This window comes from Mobula birostris, chromosome 1 (genome assembly GCF_030028105.1).
Source record: "Mobula birostris isolate sMobBir1 chromosome 1, sMobBir1.hap1, whole genome shotgun sequence".
Lineage (NCBI taxonomy): Eukaryota > Metazoa > Chordata > Chondrichthyes > Myliobatiformes > Myliobatidae > Mobula > Mobula birostris.
In genome coordinates this window covers 177,171,342-177,196,672 of record NC_092370.1, presented here as the reverse complement: position 1 = coordinate 177,196,672, position 25,331 = coordinate 177,171,342, and positions in this window count along the sequence as shown.

Sequence of the window (25,331 nt, the reverse complement as noted above, 5' to 3'; positions counted from 1 at the left end):
TATAATGCAGCGTCTCAGTACTTAAAGAATACTATACCGTTAAGGACATTGTCCTTTGAATGTGACCACAATCAGGGACCACGTATGGCTGTTTACATACACTCAGGAGTTTGTCTTTGCTGCCATCTTGTGCCATGTGGCTTCCAGATCAGTTTTCAGGCCTCTCCGATCAGATTCACTGAGGATCCTAGGCACTCACATTCAATTGACCTTTCACTTCTTCTTACCTCCTATTACTTCCCCCTGAGGCCCCTCCTTCTTCCCTTTTTCCTTAGGTTCACTCTCCTTTCTTATCAGATTTTTCTGCTCCAGCCTTTGACTGTTCCCACCCACTTGGCTTCACCTTTCAGCTAGCCACTTTCCCCTCCACCCACCTTTTTATTCAGGCATCTCCCCCTTTTCTCCTCATTCCTGATAAAAGGTCTCAGTCCAAAACATCTACTGTTTACTCTTTTCCATGGATGCTGCTTGACCTGTTGAGTTCCTCCAGCATTTTGTGTGTGTTGTGAAAGATAAATTATATATTTTTTCATTGCTGTGCCCATTTCCCTACTTAAAACTAGAGACTTCTTCAAATGCAAAGTCATGTCTGTAAACTTCTTCAGGTCAAATAGGTTAAATAAAAAGTGTGTTTTTCCAAACCAAACTAAAGTTTTATTTAAACTGATGCTTGCCTGCCTGTCCCTATTGCGTGTTTTCTAATTCATACTTTGTTGTCTTGGAGTTTACTTGTTACACTTGCTTACTGCAATCAATCATTCTTTAGTGACGGGATAATGTCCTTCTAGTTAAAATATTTTCTTTCTGCTCATTCTCTAATCCAGTCTTTCTTTTTCCCTTATTTTCTTTATCTATTTAACATCTATTGATCTATTTCCTTCTCCACCATCCTTTATTCTCTTCCTCAACTCTTAACATTAACCTGAGTTATTTATACCTCAGACACTCCATTGATATTGTTATGTCATTATCAACACTTTTTTTGCAGTCTGGGAGTGAGGGCACTAGCGTGAACAAGCCTGGCGGGGGAGATACAATGAATCTTCCTTTATCCGTAATCATTTTTTTTTGCAAGTTTGACTGGAAATTCTGCTTGGACATTGAATTACAGAAAAAAAAACTCCTGTGGCTGAAAAAGCAATTGTTAGCTAAGCCCACATGTGAAGGTCAGCAATCTGGTGAAATAATGGAAGACTGTGTAAGAGGTTAAGGATAGAAACCTGGGGAAATTAATAGAAACCGAGAAATACTTTGAATTATCAACTTTGAATATCAACTTAAAAAGAATCAGTTTAAAGTATAAAATAAAAGGAAACAGCTTTGCAATGAACAAACAAAATAATAATTTGGCTGCATTAAGCAGCCACAGGCAGCACGGTACCAAAGTGTTTAGGGCATGCTTTACAGTGCCAGTGATTACGGTTCAATATCCACCACTGTCTGTAAAGACGATCTCCCACATTCCAGACATATGGGTTAGGATTAGTAAGTTGTGGGCATGCTATGATGGTGTCAGAAGCATGGCGACATGTGCAGCCTGTCTCCAGTACATCCTCAGGCTGTGCTGCTCATTGATGCAAATTACACACTTCGCTGTGTATTTTCATGTGACAATGTGCCTTTGACAGATAAAACTAAACTCATTTTTAAAGATCTTTATCTTTAAAGAAATGTGTCCCCAACAGGTAGTCCAGATGTTTATCCACAAGTTATTTTGACTGACACATTTTATTAAAAAATCCATTTTAAATAGTTAATAATGTGGAATTCAATTTACACAATAGCAAATTAGATACTGATTATAATCCAGAAATAAAGACACACCTACCAAAAAACTTTTAAAACAGTAACAAAAATATTGTTGAAATTTTAGCATTCACGTGTAACGCTCAGTTATATTGGCTTGTATATGTCTAGGGGAAATCCCACCCAGCACCTGCCTCAACGCTTCCCACGGAGTCGGTTGCTGCACCCAAATCAATCCCAAACATCAATCATCAGCCAGCACACCCAGTATGTTTTACCAAGTACACTTTATAGATATTTCTAAGTCTATGACATTAATATAAATTTGATACAGAAAAGGAAGTAATGAAAAAAAAGGCGCCAAGACTTATCAAAGTCCAAGTTCTTCGTGCGCAACTGTTGGAGCTCAGTCAATTCCTGACGACCACCCGGATCCTGTCGACCCACAGCTTGGGACCACCCGAAGTGATCGACTGGAGCCTTTCCACATGTCCGCCGTCCTCCCCATCTCTCCTCTGACTCCCCGCCAAAAACCCCGTTCCCAGTCATATAAGACAGCATTATCATCCGAGAAAAAAACGATACATGAACACCCATTGGCTAGTAGCACCCTGCTGTCTGTATTAACCCAAGCAAACGTATAGCTAGAGACTTTCTCAGCATTTAACATAACAAAGAAGCGTTCCCCAGTATAATATAACAAAGAATCCATTTTAAATTTAACATACAAAAAAAAAGTCCCCGTACACGTATTTTGCATATAACTATCATATTGGAATATATTTACAGGCACGAGTTGTCATGGTCCGGATCGGGGGCCCTTTAAACTTACCTTGTTTATGTTACGATCTGGACCATTGATTCCCTGTTTCCCCGTGTCCCTCGGCTTTGGTGATTCGAGGCAATTAACGCTCGGCTGAACCGGTAGTTTATAGTCTCTGGCTTTCAGCCGTATGGTGCGAGAGCGTCTGCAAAGTTATCAAAGGCACGGTGTGCCGATGTCATCTGGCCGGAGCAAGCCTAGTCTCTGCCGAAGTGTGTGCCGGTAATTCGCCCTTCCTCACCGGAGCAACCCTGTCCAGTTACCTCGCCAAAGCGAGCCTGCAAAGTTTCCTCACCAAGGTAGGTCCGTCAGTTAACTCACCGGCGGGAATCAAGAACCGCTGTCTACTGTTCCCGGGCCGAGTTGAGAGCTCGCCACTACCTGGACGTTCCAAGTCAAGTCCTGGCCCTGGTGGCATTCAAGTACCAAGTCAAGTCCTGGTCCTGGCGACATTCAAGTACCAAGTCAAGTCCTGGCCCTGGCGGCTTCCCAGTTCTGAGTCAAGTCCTGGCCCTGGCGGTCTGTGATTCCTGTCCTACCCCCTTGTCTGACTCCCTTCTCTGCCCCTCTCGCCTCTAGCCCTCGTCTGCAGCCGCCTGCACTTCAGTCTAGTTCCATCGCCGGAGCTAGATAGGTACTGTCTGGTGTTCATTCGTGTTGGTCTTGTCTTGTCTTGTCCTCACCTCCATGGGGTAAGTTAGACCGTCTTGCCATTGCCCCGTGGGGAGTCATGTCTTGTCTTGTCTTGTCCTTGCCTCCGTGGGATAAGTCAGGCCGTCTTGCCGTTGCTCCGTGGGGGGTCATGTCTTGTCATGTCTTGTCCTCGCCTCCGTGGGGTAGGTCAGGCTGTCTTGTCGTTGCCCCGCGGAGGGTCATGAGTCCCGGCCCTATGTCCTGTACCCAAGGAGGGGTCCCAGCTCTCTGTTCTGTGTGTGAGTCCCGGCCCTATGTCCTGTACTCAAGGAGGGGTCCCGACTCTGTGTTCTTTCTATGTGTCCATGGTTCCATGTACCTGCTCCCCGAGACCGAGGCTCTGTGTTCCCATGTTCCTTCTCTCCCTAGCCCATGTCATGTCTTTGCCTGGTTCTGGGGTCCGCGCCTGAGGCAAGACCCAGGTACTGGGTCCTTGCCCAGTCTCTGGCTCGGAGACCATACCCTAGCCTCTTCATGTCTCCTCTAGTTCAGGGAGCTGATTCCGAGTCCTAGCCCAGACCCTTGGTCCCAGCCTAGTCGTAGTCCTCAGTCCTTGTTCAGTTCGCTATTCCTACTCCTGCCTTGCTCTCCTGGTTTCAAACAATAAATTAAATTTAAGTAACCTCACAAGATGTGTCTTGCATTTGGGTCCACCCTTGCTCCCAATGCCCCCACCATTGTGACAGAAGTATGATAATTATTTTTTTCTAAACGGTTCTGAATTTTATATTGTTTTCCAGGCTGCAAAATGCAAGTTATTTGAGATGAGATGTCAGACCAATATTTGCAGTCAGAGATGAGCTCTTGCCAATAATTTACTCTTTAACTTTGATACGTTAGGAAAGTGTTTATTTAGATGTATCCAGCCTTAGTTTCATCTAGTCTTCCTGGACAAAAGCCCAGGTGATGCCTATCTCCAGCCTATGACCTGGGTGTCTATGAATGGTGACAATCAATTGGCATACTAGTATTTGATTTTCATAAGTGCCCATTAGATGAAACGAAGAATTACAGGCTTCAGTTGACCTAATGAAGCCTGTATATGTCCAACGTCTAAACTCTAAAAATTTTTGAGTCATGGTATACAGCATGAAAATTGGCCCCACAGCCCACTGTGGTTTGCCAGCTATCAAATACCCATCTGTAATAATCCCTATTTCTAGTCATGAACACATCATCCTCTAAGCCAAGTCTTTTCAATTGCTTACATGAATATTCTTGAAATGTTATGAGTTTACCTGCTTCCATCACCATCTCAGAGAGAACAATCTAATTTCATCCACCCTCTGGGTGAAAGCAATTTGTCTTCAAATCCCAACTAAATTTTCTATCCCTTAGATTAAACCTAAGCTTGCTGGTTATGGACAAGACGAGTTTCTCAATGTCTACACTGTGATGGATATTAATTTCCAGGGCTGGGGTTCTCTTGTTTTTGCCAAGCTTAGCTTTCTAAACACACGCAGCTGCCACTTGTAAAGATCAAACAATTGTAAGTTAAACTCCCAACTACATTCTTTGTTTAGCTGCTGGTTAGAAATGGGAGCCAATCTTCAGTTTTTTTTAGTGTAAATGGCAATCAATAATCAGTTTGAAGTTAAAGGGACAGCTTTGCAAACAGACGCACTGTCTATAGAAAGTAGGATGTTGAGTCACAGTACCTGGACTGACTTCTCAAGAGGTGCAATGTAAGACAATGGGCACATTAATTTGGCTTGTTTCAAAACCAGACAAGAAGGGTAATAGACCAGATGGATAATATCATTTTGCATATCAAACTGCTGATCTGTTAATAGTTGGGAAGCTTGTATGCTCAGAGTCAGCTTCACAACACTAATTATGAGCATCTGGATACTGTTTAAAATGGGTATCTGCAGAAATATCATATGCATGTAAAGTCACCCAAGAAGCAAACAAAAGCCATATATATGAAGAAAGATGATATATATGAAAAGAGCGGTTCGGAATTATTAGGAATAGAGTTAGAAACATGAACAAGAATGTCAGAAACACAGGGTGAACTGGAATCTATTCCTTTGTCTTTGATTTCTGCATTGGAGGATTTGTTCACCTGCATCATTGGTATGTCTTTTTAGCTCCTAGGAATTGTACCTGTGTTTTGAAATCATTTGAGTTTCAGAAATAGTTTATAATTTGGAAGCCTTTTATAAGATAGAAATCATCTCTGAGTTTTCAATATATTATAAGAATGTTACTTGAATTTAAGCATCTATTACTGAAAATTAATGAACTGTATTTAAGCTACTTTGTTATCTAGAAGTATCTTCTCCGAGTAGGGAAGAGGGGCTCACTGCTCCAATAGTGGGTATTGGCAGCTAAACTCACTGTGGAGAATAAACAGGGATGACTAACCTTTGAAGATTGGGTAATTACAGTATAATCTCCCTTTAGTGAGGGTACCCATAGCTATTTATATTGGATAGGGCTAAAGATCTCACCTTGAGTTTAGAACTTCATGTCACCAAATCCAATACTATCACACAACATGTATGTCCCTCATAGCTTTGTATCAGCATCAGCTTTATTATCAACATCTTGTATGACATGAAATTCATTCTGCAGCAGTAAAACAGTGCAAATGATAGAGTATCTTTCTAGCAGCAACCACCCTCGTCCCCAATGTTCTCTATACCAGAGGAAACAAACCCAGCCAATACTGTCCTCTCCTCAGAGCGGCAATGCTCTCTCCCAGTCAACATCTTGGTAAAGCTCCTCCACACCCTCTCCAATGCACAGAAGCCAACTATGTGATATGGCCACTTGGTAAAATAGACATGACATAGTTAAGATATGATTAATTCCAGCCATACTTTCTTTCGTTGCTCTTCCATCATCAGCTGTGCACTGTCCTTCATGACATGGTCAAGCATTTATCATTTCTGCTGCTCAAAGATTCTGTCACTATTTGTGCAAGCTGAATGGTATTTGAGTTTCTTGATTCAAACATAAAGCTGTCCTAACACCAACACATTTTTATCAAAATAACTAACTGTGTGAAACAAGGTGAAGCCTTCAGCTTTGAAATTTGATTACCCTTTTCATTTCTTATTCAACTACAAACCACACTTGGGACTATCACGAGTGTCCTGACCGACAGCATCACTATCTGTTATGGGAATTGCAAGACAGCTGACCGCAAGTCCCTACAAAGGATTAAAATGACTGCTAAGAGAACTTTTGGGGTCTCTCTTTCACCCATCAGAGGTACTTAACAAGACCAGGATTCTTAGCATTGTCAATGACCTTTCAAATCCATCCAACAATTTTTTTGACACCCTACCATCAGGCAAGAGGTACTGTAGCATCAGGACAAGAACTGTCAGGACGGGAAACAGCTTCTTTCCCAGGCTGAAAGACCACTGAACTCCCTGCCACCACCCAGTTCTTAGCACGTATGAAGTGCCAGTAGCGTTATATTGCTTTCTTTTTAACGTGTCATAAATGTACTTTATTATTTGTCATAAGTCCATAAGACCATAAGACAAAGGAGCAGAAGTCGGCCATTCGGTCCATCGAGTCTGCTCCGCCATTTTATCATGAGCTAATCCGTTCTCCCATTTAGTCCCACTCCCCTGCCTTCTCACCATAACCTATGACGCCCTGGCTACTCAGATACCTATCAATATCAATTTACTTATGGTAATTTTACTTTATGTGTTATGTCTATGAGTTATATGTACTGTGTCGTACACCTTGGTCCAGAGGAACTTTGTTTCGTTTGGCAGTATACATGTGTATGGTTGAATGACAATAAACTGTAGCTGAACTTGAATTTGATTTGTTGGCCAGATGGTGCTATAACTGCTCTGATTTACAAATGAGAATGAGAGTTGTTTTTATGCAGACAACAGTGGCAATGTGGAGAATTTCTCTGCACTAGCATCTCTAGCAATTTTCATATCTACACTGTTAGGTAACACTTCATGTTCATATTCTGCTTCTAAGTATAAAATATTTCCTCTGTGACACTTCCAAAGATAAAACTTTTAGAGTGGGAAAGACAATTACAACCTTTCACTGATATTGATATGTAGGATATACCAGTGGCAACACTACTATGATTTCAGGCAATAAGCACTTCCTAGGAAAAGCTTATCATAATCATAATAAATGGTTTTACATAAAAGCTCCAAAGCAACCAGCTATGAATCAACTTTTCAATTTTTAGAGAACAATTTGAAAAGGTCTGTAGATAGGGAGATTTGCAATTCACAGCTGTTGCTATTGCACAATGTGGACCACAGATTACAAGTGAATGGTCCACTGGTCAGATTACCCACTACAGTTGCCACAAGCATTGGAGACTGCCTGAGTCTGGTCGGTTTGAAATGTGTACAATCCCTGAATAAGATTAATCAAGATTATATTAGGCATCCCACATGCCTCATGTACCACACTTCAAGGTGTATTTAAAGCTGAAATTCATTTTGGACATTCGGACATGTGGTGAGAGTCCATCAGCAAGACATTTCTTAGTTCAAAAACAAATTTCACCACTTTTCGGCCCAAAGTCAGCAGTCCACATCTTGAGCCTACGCGGCAAAAGGCAAACTTCCAAACAGAGGGAATGAGTATAAGTGGAAGATCCCAGATGATTATATATAAAATAAAAGCATAATTTATAAAACCTGGTGAGCTTTTTCCTTCTCACATAACAATTTCTCCATTTGAAACTCACTTCCAAATATTCTTAATTGATTTAAACACTTCTCTCAAAATAATTTCTGGACAATATCATATTTAGCTTAAAGATCATGCAATATAATTTTTCAAACATAAAACATCAATATAAAATACAATGAAGGCCAGAGAGTCGAAAGGTTGAGTTACACTTTTGAAGGAATGACTGAATGAGTTTTGGCAGGCTCTACATGGCTCACAGTGGAAAGAATTCCAAACATTGCACTAATTCTGCTTCTAATTAACCAGAGAAGTCCTAGGGAACATGAGTGTTCAAGGATGCTGCAATCTCTATCCCCAAAGCTCACTCCAGGACTCCAATGCAAAAATAATAAGTCGTCTCTAAGTGTGCTACTAAGGTTTTACAATAATAGTGGAAAGGAATTTTCTTCTTCCAACACAAGGTAAAGGGATTTATAATAAAAGCCATGTCCATACCTGTTAGCATCAGCAAAAATACCCTGACTTGAACAAATACCTCTCCATCAGCTAATGTCAAGGGATATAGTCAATTAGCCATCCAATCTGAAGAACTAAGTACAGAAATCCGAAAAGGATTCCTAAAAAATTATATCGTTCTTCAGCTGAATAAAACCTGGAGAAAATTGCAGATTGCTCATGCAGATGTACAAGAATAATTCAAAAATGGAAAATCGTATTTTAGACATAACGGGACTGGAAAATAAAAGGATCAAATACATACTTCATTTCTAATAAGTCTTAATCAGGTTTCAGTAGGTGTACAGCATCCAGCTTTGCCTATCACATATCAGAGGCAACATGCTAATCTTAAATAAGGTGTAATGTAGATTTAATAGAACAATCTCAGAAGAGGACTGATTGTGCAAGGTTGGTCTATACACATTCAGTCAACAATATTGAGAGGAGGAACTGATCAATGTATTTAAAATAATGAAAGCATTTGACAAAATTTCTTTTCATGAGAGATATTTTTGTCCAGGGTAATTAGTGACAGGAATTTACATGCATGGGCCTCCGTTGGTCAGCGTTGACCAATGATATTGCATCCTAGCTATCTAGATACGCAAGCCTGGACAGTACGAGATGGAGAGCAAGCTGTTTTCCATGTAGCAAGCTTCCCCTCTCCACACACCTGATGAACCCAAAGGAACAGGAGAGACAGATACAGTTTCGTACCAGCAGCGTCGCAGGAGTTGCCAGTCAGCATTGAACTCAATGTAGGAATGCCTTAGGGACTCCAGCTCCGGATTTACACCTGAAGTCTTCCCCATGAAGGCTTGCGGGTACAGCCGCAAGTCAGTGGAGGTTTAAGATCAATGTTTTCCTTCTTCTAGATGAGCTGCCAACCACAGCTGATGAGCTCCACCCCTCCAAAGGGACTGGTTTTAAGGCACCTAGGAATTAATCACAATATTAATACTCAGCTGTGAAATCAGGAAGAACTGTCTCACAAAAGAATAGAAGAATTCTGTTCCTCACAAGATAGAGGAGACTAAGTCAATTACATCTTCTGAAACAGTGATTGATGGATTAATATTAGCATTAAAAACTAGGCGAATGAAGCTGATGCAGAGATCAGCTTTGAACAAACTGAATGGTGGAGCAGGCAAGGGACTCGGTGGACAGCTCGTGTTCTTTAGCTCCTAAATGCTGATCTCTTTCTGAGAAACTTCCATTACTGAAGGTTCAATCCAACAGGAGACAATCTGGGCACAATGTGCCTTCCCTGTAGTCATAACTTAGATGCATAGTCAATATCTAGGGATGTTTTGAACCACAATCAGCATTGGCAACTAGATTCGGAAATGAAGAAATCACTATTAAGTTTTAAATGAACTAGGGACATCTTTTCAGAAGTTGTGCAGGCTGTCCAAAAAACTAAAACAAACAACTCAGATTCACAGCTATACAGTGCAGATGGGTAAACATTCAGGGCAAAACTCCAGGGCTAGGGTTGAGTAGGCAAGTAAAAGGTGATGAACTTAAATAAATGAAAACCAGCGACTTAATCTCATTAAGGTTCAAAGTTCAAGTACACTTATTATCAAAGTATGTATAAATTATGCAACTTTGAGATTAATCTTCTTACAGTCACAAAACAAAGTACCCATAAAAAAGACCATCAAACACCCAATGTGCAGAGAGAGAAAAAAAACAAATTGTACAAACAATAAAATTAAGCAAATAGCATTCAGAACAAAAATGATTCCACTGACATGAAGCCCAGTGCAGACAGAGCAAGCCACAGTTTCAGCTTTAGTTCAGCACAGAGCTGAGTGAACATCACAGAGCCCGAAGTAGCCAGAGCAGGCCACAGCCAAAGCCTTAGTTCAGTACTGAGCCGAGTAAAGGTCTGGCACTTAGATTGATCAAACCTCGCTCTGGGTTTAGGTTGATGGGCCTTGAATCTGCCTCTCCTCTGCTCTGACTTTGCTCCACACCACTCGCCCTGATTTTGCCTCAAATATGCCTTGACCTCACCCCAACTTTGCCTCAAACATACCTCAACCTTGCCTCAACTTTGCCTCAACTTCACTTCGACCCTCAGCTCAGCCTTGCCTTCGCTCACCTCTCTATTGTTTTCAGTGATCATTTACCATAAATTTTACAAGAAAAAGTGTTTTTAATAAAGTAGTTAGTTGTTTTCTTTGTCTTGTTTACTGCCAGTAAGAGACCACTGGGCTTCACAGATGTCATCTTAAACCAGAGATCTCACCCAATAATGACAATGCTCTAGATTTAAAACAAAACACAATGCTCACAGCACAATGAATACTAAAAATAGTGACAAATTAATGGGAAAAATGTTTTCTTAATTAAGTGATTCATGATTTGATTTTTTAGAATAGGTATTTTATTGTAGGATTATGTTTCCTAGTGTAGTCATAAAATGCACCGAGATGTTCAAGAGGATGACGAAGAACCCAATTCTGGGACTGATATCATTTGTCAATCAAGGAGTTATAATGGAAGTTAGTCACATATTATTTTGTAGAAAATAAAATGTAATGACACAATTAGCAAATGAGTTTCATTAAGGTGAAGTGAACCAATAGTTCCTTGGTAGAGTTCAGACTTGGGTTAAATCATTGATATTAAGCTAATTTGCCAAATAGTCTGTATTTACCCATTGAAAACATAGTGCTGAATGCTAGATCCTGAAACACAGTCTCCCATTGTATTAAGTAGAACCAGATTCAAATATAGTTATTTCATATAAATTTTCATAACATTTTTCCATTTAAATTAAAAGGATTATATAATGATTTATTGCATGAAACCTGTGCCAGTGTTAAATATTGAAAGAATATCAGACACTTATTCGATACTAGCAGTTAAGAGGAACTAAATGAACTGATTGGGACAATCCTACCAGAAGATCACATGGAAATGTTATTGTGCCTTTTGTAACTCCTACAACTTAATTGCAAAATCTTTTCTCCAACACTGTCCCCCACACCACTCCCACCAAGACCTAAATTGTTTCAAGTTATTCACTTTAATGGACAATGAATCATTAAAATACTAGGTACTTCAAATTTCAAAATTCAGCATTTCATGTAGATGTACTCAATAGCTGGACAGGCTTCTACTGATACAGGCAGGTTTTAAAACTACTCTAATTTAAATTGTAAATTCGGACATTATTCACTATTCACATTTAAACAGAAAAGAGGGGAGTAGAAATATTTTTCACAATGAAAATCCCTCACAAAATACATATAGAGCCAATACTATTGAAGTTCAAACACTGTTGGACTTCTGGATTAGTCATAGCCAATTTAGGCATAGCAAGGTCCCAAAAAATCAGGGTGGTGCTGATCAGAAAATTCACATTTTGGTGAAGGAATAAGTATTAGGCTGTTGGAACTTCTTTGCTTTCTCAGTCCAAGGTAAACCTAACTACCCTCCATATGAGGGGTGATTGATAAGTTCGTGGCCTAAGGTAGAAGAAGTCAATTTTAGAAAACCTAGCACATTTATTTTTCACCACTGCTGTGGACCTCCAGGTGGTCCAGAGCAGGGGTGATTGATAAGTTTGTGGCCTAAGGTAGAAGGAGATGAGTTATACAGCTCTCATTACATGCACGTGCAGTTCAACTCTTTGGGTGAAAATGCAGAAAGTTTGAAGTTTCTCGTCATCTCGCTCTACTATAGGCCACGAACTTATCAATCACCCCTCCTGTGGACCACTTCTGGAGGTCCAAGACCTCGACTTCTACAAAGAAGGGACCCGTATGCTCCACAACCACTGGACTAACTGTGTAAGTGTAGGAAAAATAAATGTGCTAAGTTTTCTAAAATTGACTTCTTCTACCGTAGGCCACGAACTTATCAATTGCCCCTCATACATGGAAATCAGGATGCCCAAATCATAGAAGACATTTTTGAGACAATTTCAGACATAATAGTTCCAGCTTATGATTAAAAAAAAACCTTTTGAGCAGAACATTAGGCATTTATTTGAACATGTTGATTGTAGAATCACATTAGCTGAGCTGCTATAAATTTGTCTGTCTGTCTATCTAGGTACCATATCCGATGGGGACTTTGGTGACCATGGTTTTCCATATATATCTATCCTTCGTTTTTTGGATGACTTCCATTTCCTCGATGTGTAGCCACCTGGCTATGCTTTTGATGTACATAAGCCAAGGTCTTCCTCTAGGTTTACTCCCCTCAATCTTTCCAGAGAGTATGAGTTTTTCTAGTTCATCTTTCCGCATGATGTGTCCTAGGAGTCTGAATAAATTTGTAAGCAACCAAATTTAGTTTTTTTTTTAAATTCTGCTACATTTATTTACAACCAGTGGAAAATGTGCACACAATGCTGTTGCTTAGGTATTTTCTAGTAATTATGGAAAATGTAGTGACATCAATATTTTCAAAAAAACTGAATATATTCATAATCAGTACTCATTCCCATAACATTTTGTTAACTATTTTTTAAGTTTTCAAGATTACAAGTTATGAGTGAGGATGAGGTATGATTCGACAGCTTATCCAAATAGAGTTTGTATGTCATATTGTAGGAGCAGTGGTGAGGGGGTTATGGTGGGGGGAGCAGTTTCCATTTGGGGAGCAATGTAGTTAAGCCAGCTTGGTAGAGGGTTAAGAAGCTCCAAGTTGCAATTTGGATAATAGAACAGAAAAATATGTTTAAAAATTATTAGATTGAATGTGCTCAGTCCAGATAGCTGCAACATTCACAGTAAGGTGAATGAATTAATGGGTGAATAAGAACTGGAGAATCATGGCAGTGGATTGACCAAAGCCGGGAGCTGAACATTTGACAAATAGAGAAAAAAATGTGAAATGTTTGTACAATTTACAAATGCAAGAAACTGGTAAGAAATTGTCTTGCCTTGGCATATAATGACATAGATTTAAAACTAATTCTAGTCAAGCTAAGAAATATCAAAGAACAGAAAGCATTAGTAGGAGATATAAGCTACTAAATCACAGTTATAATATTGAGCATGCATAAACTAGGATGATTATGGTGCATGTTACAAGGTCAATATGGTAATCTCATTTCATTTTAACCTATAAGTAGACTGGACAAGTCAAATTAGCAATGGAAGGTGGAGGGCAAATTTATAGAATGTGCATGACATGGCTCTCTATATTAATGCTTCAAGAAACCAAACAGGAAGAAGGGTAAGTTCTGTCCTGTTTCAGCAATAAAAAAGGGTTAATTAATCTTCACATAAAGACCTCTTAAGGAGAAATGGTGGCACTTTACATTAAGTTTGTTAGTGATGTATTTCAATCTAAAACAAGAACTTGGGTCATAAATAATTATAAAATATGAAGCTAAAGAGAGAGTACTGGCTGTGTTGGATTGGGGAGGTTTACATTTAAATTATCAACCTTTTAAAAGTATTTCCCCAATCAACCACAGCATTCAAAGAAATAGTGGATAAATTGCAAACAAAATTCCTTTAAGGCACAAGAACCCAAAAGGAAGATAAGAAAAATTATAGACAGCATTAAATCACAGGAAGTTGTATATACCCTACATTTGCCAGACATTCCAGCAGGGTGAGGACTGGGAGCATTTTAGAACTCAGGAAAATAAGGTTAAGAAGTTGATTAAAAAAGGCAAGTTAGAGTATAGGAGTTGGTGTGAAACATAAAATGCAGTCTGTCAGAGCTTCTATTGGTATATAAAAAGGCAAAAGATGAGTTCACGCAAATGAGTGTGCCTTACCGAGAATCTATAATGGCAGAGAATCGAGCATTTACTCTGACTGTCCTCCTGAAAAAAGCACAATAAACCTGCCACTAATAGTACAGAATCAATGGAGGAGCAAGAATGAGGAATTCAAATTTTGTGAAAAAAGTACCTGAGAAATTGGTGAGCTTGAAAGCTGTTAAATTCCAGACATGGGAGTGTACAGAGAGGCCGGTTATAGAAATCACAGAATTTTGCAGGTTTTGGAGTTGTTCCTATGGACTGGAGTAATACAAGTGTGATCCAATGTTCCCTCTAATTTGTAATGACCAGTGTGTGCAAAAATTTTGTGCTGTGAAATTTTTTGCCCTATGCTCACTGTATAATTTCTTCAATAAAAATACGAGAAATAAGCCAGTCCTTAAATCTGCAGACAAGTCATTGAAAATTCCACATTGTCAACGCTGTCCGCATCAGGATCCAGAAAAGGAAATATGATTGTATGCAACCATGAAGTATACTTAACATGCCAGTGAGGTAGATGGTGACAACCTTTTGTTCAGTTTAAATTCCTTTGTGTGTGAGTAGCAAAAGATGTGTACACACACATACCTTAGAGGGAACATTGGCGTGATCTCAGTCTTTTGGAAAGGAGGGAAAGGAACAATGAACCAGTTAATCTTAGGCCTTTGACCTTTCATGATAGATTTCAGCATATTTTCACTACACTGGTGATAAGGAAACTGCTGAAATCTATAATGAAAGATAAAATAATAGAATTACTTGCAAAGGATAACAGGATTGAGCAGAGTTAGCATGGTATTCTGCAATGATAAAGAAATCCTGACGAACCTGCTGGAAATATCTAATGAAGTGATTTAGCCATCATCATTGATTAATTACGTTGGAGAAATGGTATATCTGTATTTTAGGAAGATATTCGATAAGGACTCATGTAGGAGGTTAGAACATATGGAGTTGGGGATAAAATATTAAATTATATTAAGCATTGGTTATTGGACAGAAACCAGAGAGTGGGAATAAATGGATCTTTTTCAGACAGGTGTACTGGATGACGGAGGTGTTGCAAAGGTTGAGAGTTGGGGCCTAGTTATTCACAATCTATATCAACGTTTAACTAAGAGAACTAAATAACATCAGAATCAGGTTTATTATCACCGGCTTGTGACGTGAAATTTGTTAACTTAGCAGCAGCAGTTCAATGCAATACATAATCTAGCAGAGAGAGAAAAAAAATAATAAATAAAATAAAACATGACAATAAATAAACAAGTAAATCAGTTACATATATTGAATAGATTTAGAAAAATGTGCAAAAACAGAAATACTATATTAAAAAAGTGAGGTAGTGTTCAAAGCTTCAATGTCCATTTAGGAATCAGATGGCAGAGGGGAAGATACTGTTCCTGAATCGCTGAGTGTGTGCCTTCAGGCTTCTGTATCTCCTACCTGATGGTAACAGTGAGAAAACAGCATGCCTTGGGTGCTGGAGGTCCTTAATAATGGACGCTGCATTTCTGAGACACTGCTCTCTAAAGATGTCCTGGGTACTTTGTAGGCTAGTGCCTAAGATGGAGATGGAGCAACCTTCTGCGGCTTCTTTCGGTCCTGTGCAGTAGCCCCTCCATACCAGACAGTGATGCAGCCTGTCAGAATGCTCTCCACAGTACAACTATAAAAGTTTTTGAGTGTATTTGTTGACATGTCAAATCTCTTCAAACTTCTAATAAAGTATAGTCGCTGTCTTGCCTTCTTTATAACTACATCGATATGTTGGGACCAGGTTAGATCCTCAGAGATCTTGACACCCAGGAACCTGAAGCTGCTCACTCTTTCCACTTACATATTTCCATGTTTGCAGTTAGATGGGATTGATTGCAAAGAGACTTCAGGGAAATATGGGCAAACAAGGAGAAAGTTAATAATGAGGTTGTTGAAATATACCATACAAACTGTGAGGCCATTTAGTCTGGTGCTTTAAAACAGAAAAGCAGAGTGTTTTTGAAATGGAGATTAGAGTCTTAGAGTCATAGAACACTGCAGCACAGAAACAGCCCCTTTGCCCATCGAGTTTGTGCTGAATTATCCTGCCCAGTCCCATTTGACCCACACCTAGACCATAGCCCTACATACCCTTCCCATTCATGTACCTATCCAAGTTTCTCTTAAATTTTGCAATTGGAGCTGCATTCACCACCTGCACTGGCCGTTCATTCCACACTCATATCACCATCTGAGTGAAGTTGTTTCCCCTGATATTCCACTTTAGCATTTCACCTTTCACCCTTAACCCATGACCTCTAGTTATAATCTCACCCAACCTCAGTGGCAAAAGCCTGCTTACATTTACCTTAACTATATCCTTCATAATTGTGTATTACCTCTATCAAATCTTCCCTTATTATTTTAAGACCTAGGGAATGAAGTCCTTGCAGATTTTCTCTGCACTCTTTCAATCTTATTTACATCTTACCTGCAGGTAGGTGACCAGAACTGCACAGAATACTCCAAATTAGGCCTCAACAATGTCTTATACAACTTCAGCATAACATCCAAACTCTTGTACTCAATATTTTGATTTATGAAAGCCAATACGCCAAAAGTTTTCTTTACAACTCTATCTATCTGTGATGCCACTTTCAAAGAGTTATAGCTCTGTATTCCTAGATCCTCCTGTTCTACCACACTCCGCAGTGCCCTACTGTTCACCGTGTAGGCCCTACCCTGGTTTCTCCTTCCAAAGTGAAACACCTCACATTTACAAGAGAAAATCTGCAGATGCTGGAAATCTGAGCAACACACACAAAATGCTGGAGGAACGGCCCGCTGAGTTCCTCCAGCATTTTGTGTATGTTGCAGCTCACACTTATCCACATTAAAATCCATCTGCCAGTTCAGCCCATTTTTCCAGCTGGTTCAGATCACACTGTAAGCTTTGATAGCTCTCCTCACTGTCACTATGTCCAATGTCCTGGCATCATTGATAAATTTGCTGATCCCGATTGTTGATATGGATGACAAACAAAAGTTTACCCGGTGCTGATCCCTGCTGTCCTCCACTAGACACAGGCCTCCAGTCAGAGAGGTAATAATCTATTATCACTTGCTGGCTTCCCCTGTGGAGTGAATGTCTAATCCAATTTACCACCTCATCTTGAATGCCAAGTGATGGAACCCTCTTGACCATCTTCCTATACAGGAACTTGTCAAAAGCCTCGCTAAAGTCCATCCACTGACCTTCCTTCATCAACTTTCCTGGTAACTTCATCAAAAAAAATCCATAAGATTGGTTAGACACGACCATCTGTGTACAAAGCCATGTTGACTATCCTTAATCAGTCTTGTCTATTGAAATACCTATATATACTGTTACAAGTATTAACCCTCAACAATAATGATCAGATAGGCGCAGAGATGATAATCTGCATTTACTGACAAGTATCTTTATTGGCCCAGTTAACAGCACATGAATTTACAAAACTAAGTACCTGTGTACACAATCTGACCCTCCACGACAGCCAAAGAATAGAAAATGTAATATTCAGGAAAAGGAGTAAACACTGAGCAAGTGTTCCTCTTGATCTTGATGTAATCCTTACGTTTCTGATGTGGAGTCATCCATTCTGCAATGGTTGTCTCCTCAGAATTGTTGCATCTATGCTCCCAAAATCCCCCATTCTGATAATTTTTCTTATCAGATCAATCTATGATGTTTCAATTTTGTAGGCTTAAGCTCATCTCAGCTCATTTGTTAGAGAATGATGCTCTTATAAAAAGAAGAGATGATTATCAATATAAAAAAGATTTGTGTGAATTCACTAAGTAAATGCTACTTTTATATAATGAGAATGTTACACACCCGTTGGTAGTGCATGGCAGTCCTAGGGGCTGTCAACAGAATGAGAGGAGGATAATGATCCTAAGATAAATCTCTGGATCAAGAGAAGGAAAATGTTGTCCAAGAACTCTATAAATCAGCGAACAGGAGTGAAGCAAGGACAGTTGAAACAAACAAAGCAAGAGTCTGTGTTCTTGCCATATGGCTGCAGAGAGATGACCATTTTGTGAGACTGTTCTTGCAGCCGCCATTTTGTGAACTGTTTGATGAACTAGTTCAAAGTTCAAAGTTCAATGTAAATTTATTATCAAAGTACATGTATGTCACCATATGCAACCCTGAGAGCTGTTTTCTTGCATATTTATTGTCCAAAAAACATAACAGAGTCGTTGAAAGGCTGCACCTAACAGAACAGACAAACAGCTCATGTGTCAAAGACAACAAACTGTGCAAATACAAAAAGAGAAAACAAAATAATAATAAATAAGCAATAAATATTGTGAACATGAGATGAAGAGTCCTTGAAAGTGGACTTTTCAGTATGGAAACAGTTCAGTGATGAGGTGAGAGAAGCTATGCCCTTTGGTTCAAGACCCTGATAGTTATGGGGTAATGACTATTCTCGAACCTGGTGGTGTGGGTCCTGTGGCTCCTGTACCTCCTTCCTAGTGGCAGCAGTTAGAAGAGAGCATGGTCTGGGTGGTAGGGGCCTTTGATGCTGGATACTGCCTTCCTGTGCCAGCACTCCCTGTAGATGTGCTGAATGCTGGGGAGAGTTTTACTCGTGGTGGACTGCTCTGTATTCATTACTTCTTGCAGGATTTTCCATTCAAGGGCTTTAGTGTTGCCATACCAGGCTGTGATGCAACATGCCAGCATACCTTCCAGCACACACCTTAAGGAGTTTGTCGAAGTTTTAGATGTAATGCCGAATCTTCGCAAATTTCAAAGGAAGTAGGGGTGCTGCTGTGCATTCTTTGTAATGTCACTTGCGCACTGGAATTTAAAGTAGCTGATTCTCTCCACCTCTGATTACCCAATAAGGATTGGCAAATGTACCTCTGGTTCCTTCTCTTGAAGCCAATAATCAGCTCCTTGGTCTGCCTGACATGGTTTGAGAGTTTGTTATCGCATTTCTCAGTCAAATTTTCAATCTCCCTCCTATATGCTGATTCTGCCAATGACAGTAGTGTCATCAGCAAACTTAGTAAATATGTCATTGGAATTGTGGTTAGCCACATTGTCATAAGAATAAAGCAAGTAGAGCAGGGGGCTATGCATACAGCCTTGTGGTGCACCTGTGCTAATGGAGATAACAGAGGAGATGTTGTTGCCAATCTGAACTGACTGGGATCTGCAAGTGAGGAAATCAAGGATCCAATTGCACAAGGAGGTATTGAGGCCATGGTCTTGTTGTTTATTGATCAGTACTGAGGGAATAATAGTATTCAATACTGAGCTGTAGTGATGCAGAGCATCCTGATATATGCATTTTTGCTGTCCACATGTTCAGGGTTGAGTGAAACACCAACGAAATGGCATCTGCTGTGAACCTTGTTCTGGGATAACTTAATCAGAGCAACTAAACACAAACACATTGTTTGCTACTGATGATCTAATATACCTGAGACCGTTTTCAGATGAGAAGCTGTTTATTATGTAAAATGGCAGGCATATAGAAGGAACAACTTGTGATCTGATTGTCTGGGTCTAGTGTTTGGCTAATTTGGTTGAACTGGTTTGAACCAGCAAGAGTTGGAAGGAGCAAAAGAAATTACCTAGGGCATAGGACTCTGGGAAACAGCTGTAAAGCATACTGCTGGTAGCCTTGGGCCAGACCTCAGGACAGCAAGTACCTCCTTCTCTGTATTCCATATTCGGTCCATGAAGTCTTTGCTGCTTTACCTCACTCTATAGACTCCGTGTCCATCTCCTCAGTAGATACAGATACAAAGAAATCCATTTAAGATCTCACCCATCTCTTTTAGCTCAATATGTTGATGACCACGCAGATCCTCTGTCACCCGGTTCAGATATGACCCAAATGCGGAGTGAAAGACACTGAAGTGGATCGATATTTCAGACTTTAAAGCGAACAGTGTTAAAGGGAAAAGAAAACAATTAATGCTTGGCCAAACAGGGCTGTTAACTAAAACTTTCAAATGGAAAATGAAGCCTACACTGTGGCTGAAAAAGAACAACGAAATATAAACAATTACCACTAGTCTTCAGAGTCAGTTGACTCGATAGTCCAATTTCTCAGGCAAGGCCGAATGCAAACAGGCAGTGAAGTGTTACTGTGCTGTGTCCAAGTCTTGACAAGCACTACGATGAAAAGAATGGAGTTAAGTACTATCACAATGAAATAATAATTAGCTGACATGCGCATATTCACAAGCACAATTGCCGTATGTACTGCGCTGCCGAATCCGTGGTTGTGACATCTTCAAGAGGACTAATTTTGTCCCTTGCTACCCTTTTGCTCCTAATATATCTGTAGTAGCCCTTGGGATTCTCCTTCACCTTTTATGCCAGAGCAACTTCATGTGAGTGAAGTTAAGTGAAGTTATCCCCTCTGGTTCAAGAGGATGTTGGCTGAGGGGTAATAAGTATTCCTGAACCTGGCGGTGTGAGTCCTGAGGCTCCTGGACCTTCTTCCTGATGGCAGCAGTGTTAACAGAAGATGGCCTGGGCGATGGATGCTGCTTTCCTGTGACAGTGCTCCTTGTAGTTGTGCTCAATGGTGGGAATGGCCTTATCCATGTTGGATGGGCTATATTCACTACTTTTTGTAGGCTTTTCCATTCAAGGACATTGGTGTTTCCATACCAGGCTGTGATGCAACCAGTCAATATACTCTTCACCATGCATCTAAAGAAGTTTGTCAAAGTTTTAGATGCCATGCTGAATCTTCACAAACTTCTAAGAAGGTATAAGCGCTGCCATGTTTAGTAATGGCACATATGTGCTGGACCTAGGAAAGATCTTTTGAAAGACTAACACTGAGAAATTTAAATCTGCTGACCCTCTCCACCTCTGATACCCTGTTGAGAACTGGCTCACGGACCTCTGGTTTTCTCCTCCTGGAATAAATTATCAGCTCTTTGGTCTTGCTGATGTTGAGTGAGAGGTTGTTGTGACACCACTCAGCCAGATTTTCAATCTCCCTCCTGTATGCTGATTCATCACTTTTGATTCAGCCTACAGCAGCAGTGTCATCAGCAAACCTAAATATGGTACAGGAGCCACACAGTCATCCATATAAAGCGAGTGAAGTGGGGGACTGAGCACATCGCCTTGTGGTGCACCTGTTCATATGATGATTGTGAGGAGACGTAGCTGCCAATCTGAACCGACTGAAGTTTGGAAATAGGTGATCCAGTTGCACAACAAGATTTTGAGGCCATGGTCTTGGAGCTTATTGATGCAAGGATAGATTAAGCAGACTAGGCCTATATTTTCAAGAGTTTACATGTTAGTTAAACATTTAGAATTCCTAGAAGTCTTGACAGACAGGACACAGGGAGGATGTTTCCCTTAATTGAGAAATCTAGAAGCAGGGCATAATATCTCAAAATAAGGGAATAAGCTGTTGGCAACTATGATGAAGATAAATTTCTTAATGCAGAGAATGGTGAAATCTTGGAATTGTGTACCCATCAAGGGTGTAGAGGCTTAGCTGTTGAGTTAATTGAAAACAGACATCAATAGCTTTCTGAATATTGAGGTATGATTTTGCCAGAGTTGACTCTTTGGGTCAGATAGTCTTAGAACATAGAACATAGAATACTACAGCATAGTACAGGCCCTTCAGCCCACAATGTTGTGCCGACCCTCAAACCCTGCCTCCCATATAAGCCCCCACCTTAGGTTCCTCCATATACCTGTCTAGTAGTCTCTTAAACTTCACTAGTGTATCTGCCTCCACCACTGACTCAGGCAGTGCATTCCACGCACCAACCACTCTCTGAGTAAAAAAACTTCCTCTAATATCCCCCTTGAACTTCCCACCCCTTACCTGAAAGCCATGTCCTCTTGTATTGAGCAGTGGTGCCCTGGGGAAGAGGCGCTGGCTATCCACTCTATCTATTCCTCTTATTATCTTGTACACCTCTATCATGTCTCCTCTCATCCTCCTTCTCTCCAAAGAGTAAAGCCCTAGCTCCCTTAATCTCTGATCATAATGCATACTTTCTAAACCAGGCAGCATCCTGGTAAATCTCCTCTGTACCCTTTCCAATGCTTCCACATCCTTCCTATAGTGGGGTGACCAGAACTGGACACAGTACTTCAAGTGTGGCCTAACCAGAGTTTTATAGAGCTGCATCATTACATCGCGACTCTTAAACTCTACCCCTCGACTTATGAAAGCTAACACCCCATAAGCTTTCTTAACTACCCTATCCACCTGTGAGGCAGCTTTCACGGATCTGTAGACATGTACCCCGAGATCCCTCTGCTCCTCCACACTACCAAGTATCCTGCCATTTACTTTGTACTCTGCCTTGGAGTTTGTCCTACCAAAGTGTACCACCTCACACTTCTCCGGGTTGAACTCCATCTGCCACTTCTCAGCCCACTTCTGCATCCTATCGATGTCTCTCTGCAATCTTTGACAATCCTCTACACTATCTACAACACCACCAACCTTTGTGTCGTCTGCAAACTTGCCAACCCACCCTTCTACCCCCACATCCAGGTCGTTAATAAAAATCACGAAAAGTAGAGGTCCCAGAACAGATCCTTGTGGGACACCACTAGTCACAATCCTCCAATCTGAATGTATTCCCTCCACCACCACCCTCTGCCTTCTGCAGGCAAGCCAATTCTGAATCCACCTGGCCAAACTTCCCTGGATCCCATGCCTTCTCACTTTCTGAATAAGCCTACCGTGTGGAACCTTGTCAAATGCCTTACTAGAATCCATATAGATCACATCCACTGCACTACCCTCATCTATATGCCTGGTCACCTCCTCAAAGAACTCTATCAGGCTTGTTAGACACGATCTGCCCTTCAGAAAGCCATGCTGTCTGTCCCTGATCAGACCATGATTCTTTAAATGTCTATAGATCCTATCTCTAAGAATCTTTTCCAACAGCTTTCCCACCACAGACGTAAGATTCTCTGGTCTATAATTACCCGGACTATCCCTACTACCTTTTTTGAACAAGGGAACAACATTCGCCTCCCTCCAGTCCTCCGGTACCATTCCTGTGGACAACGAGGACATAAAGATCCTAGCCAGAGGCTCAGCAATCTCTTCTCTCGCCTTGTGGAGCAGCCTGGAGAATATTCCGTCAGGCCCCTGGGACTTATCTGTCCTAATGTATTTTAACTCCAACACCTCCTCTCCCTTAATATCAACATGCTCCAGAACATCAACCTCACTCATATTGTCCTCACCATCATCAAGTTCCCTCTCATTGGTGAATACTGAAGAGAAGTATTCATTGAGGACCTCGCTCACTTCCACAGCCTCCAGGCACATCTTCCCACCTTTATCTCTAATCGGTCCTACCTTCACTTCTGTCATCCTTTTTTTCTTCACATAATTGAAGAATGCCTTGGGGTTTTCCTTTACCCTACTCACCAAGACCTTCTCATTCCCCCTTCTTGCTCTTCTCAGCCTCTTGTTAAGCTCCTTTCTTGCTTCCCTATATTCCTCAATAGACCCATCTGATCCTTGCTTCCTAAACCTCATGTATGCTGCCTTCTTCTTCTCCTGCACTTATTTCTTAGATACGTATCAGTTAATACCCTGATAAACTGATAAGGTCAGCCATTGAAATTTCTAACTCAACAACAGCTTAGTACAGTTTTTTTGTGGACTTGCATTGCCTTGAGTAAAGCAGCTGCTGAACCTGTTGGCATAATTTCTGACTGAAACTACCAGCTTAGAGCTGAATTGTATACCATTGTATTCTGTTGGCAGATGCACAGACTCAAAATTAAGTTCACCCTGCTCAACCTCATTGAAATTTTCTTTCTGTGACATTCAGAAAATTCTGTCAAAAGGAAAGCTGCAGTTCTCATAGCATTAGACAAAAAATATTAAGTGCATTGCAAACCTCTGGCCAATGTCATCAGGCAAACATTTTTGTATGGGTTTTATGAATTCATTGAAGCTTCATTGCCTGTTCAGCAGATCAGATATAAATGAATGATTACGGTGTTGTAGCATCATACTTCAAAGGATTAGTTTGCAAAATATGATGGTTTAAACCTGACATTTTTATCCTAACTCTGAAAGTGAAATAATACAGATGAAATCCAAAGTATCTTGCAGGGCCCTCGACCTAATTTGTGACCCAAGTATTGCTTCAAAGCTTAACAATGAATCAGATTTAATAGGTTGTGGATATATTTATGTGGCATTTCATTTACATGCAAGTGGGGTAATTTTTCTGTGGTTCTGCACTATCTGAGCCTGATGATGAAGTCTGCCTGATTTCCAGTCCTTTGTTTGCAATAGGCAAGGGGTCCATCAAAATCAAAGTACTGCAGTTCAAAGTAAATTTATTATCAAAGTACGTATACATCACCATATACAATCCTGAGATTCATTTTACAGTGGGCATACTCAATAGATTCATAATAGAATAATAACTTGGGTGTTCAACCAGTGTGCAAAAGACAACAAACTGTGCAAATACATAAAGCAGGAAAAACAAATTAAATAAGCAATACACGCAGTATCAAGAGCATGAGATAAAGAGTCCCAGAGAGTGAGTCCATGGGTTGTGGGAATATCTCAATGATGGGGCAAGCGAAGTTATCCCCTTTGGTTCAGGGGCCTGATGGTTGAGGGATAACAACTGTTCCTGAACCTGGTAATGTTAGTTCAGAGGCTCCTGTACCACCTTCTTGATGGCAGCAGTGAGAAGAGAACATATCCTGGGTGGTGGGGGGTCCCCGATGATGGCTGCTGCTCTCCTGCGACAATGTACTCAATGGTGGGGAGGGATCTACTCATGATTAACAGGGCTGTATCCACTACTTTTGGTAGGAATTCCCATTCAAGGCCATTGGTGTTTTCATGCCAGGCCATGGTGAAGCCAGTCAATATACTTTACACTACACATCTATAGAAGTTTGTCAGAGCTGCTGTATGTCTGTATATCTGAAATCAAACAGAAAATGCAGGAATTAATCAGCAAGTCAGGTGGAAAGGCTCACAGTTTATTCTTCAGATGCTGTCTAACCTGCTGATCTTTTCCAGGTTTCTTTTTTGTTTTATTGGAGGAGTCATTCAATCAGTCAGTGAAAATGATACCTGCAGTTAGCACTGAGTCAGCAAGTACTAAGTAGGCAGAGATACTATGAATAATGCAAGATTATCTTTGTTATCA